The sequence below is a fragment of the Prionailurus bengalensis genome, chromosome A1, assembly GCF_016509475.1.
Source record: "Prionailurus bengalensis isolate Pbe53 chromosome A1, Fcat_Pben_1.1_paternal_pri, whole genome shotgun sequence".
Classification (NCBI taxonomy): domain Eukaryota; kingdom Metazoa; phylum Chordata; class Mammalia; order Carnivora; family Felidae; genus Prionailurus; species Prionailurus bengalensis.
This window is the reverse complement of record NC_057343.1, coordinates 90,226,694-90,227,308: the sequence shown is the minus strand read 5'-3', so window position 1 is coordinate 90,227,308 and position 615 is coordinate 90,226,694.

Sequence of the window (615 nt, the reverse complement as noted above, 5' to 3'; positions counted from 1 at the left end):
TTTTTTTTAACGTCTATTTATTTTCGAGAGACAGAGCATGAGCGGGGAGCAGCAGAGAGAGAGGGAGACAGAATCCGAAGCAGGCTCTAGGCTCTGAGCTGTCAGCACAAAGCCAGTGGTGGGGCTTGAACCCAGGAACTGTGAGATCATGACCTGAGCCAGTCAGGTGCCCCTACAAGTTCTGATTTTATAAAATGTGTCTAGAATCCTTACTTCCCAGGAAAGGGGAAGGAGAGACAAGAAGGAGTAGCTGGAAAGTCAGGTTCTAGGGAAAGGGAAGAGGGTAGGTTAGGGACTCCACTCTGGTGTCCCATGCCTAGCCAGTTCCCTCCTGGGGTCCTCCCGCCTCCTGAACACTCAGGTGGTTGTACCATCCCTTAGGATCTAGGCACCACAGATTCTGAGTGGTTTGACCTCTGGGTTTGGGGGGCTAGAGTAAGCACAGGTAGACCCCGGTATTGACTCTGAATCTCCGGATTGGAGGGAACACTCCTGAGCCTGGAGCCGTTCCTGGGTTCTGGGAACCATGGTGTTGCACCTTCCCCACCCCCAAAGGAACTGGGGCCTGGCTGATGAAGGGCGGCTGTGCCCGCAATGGGCTGGTCTATTTCGTGC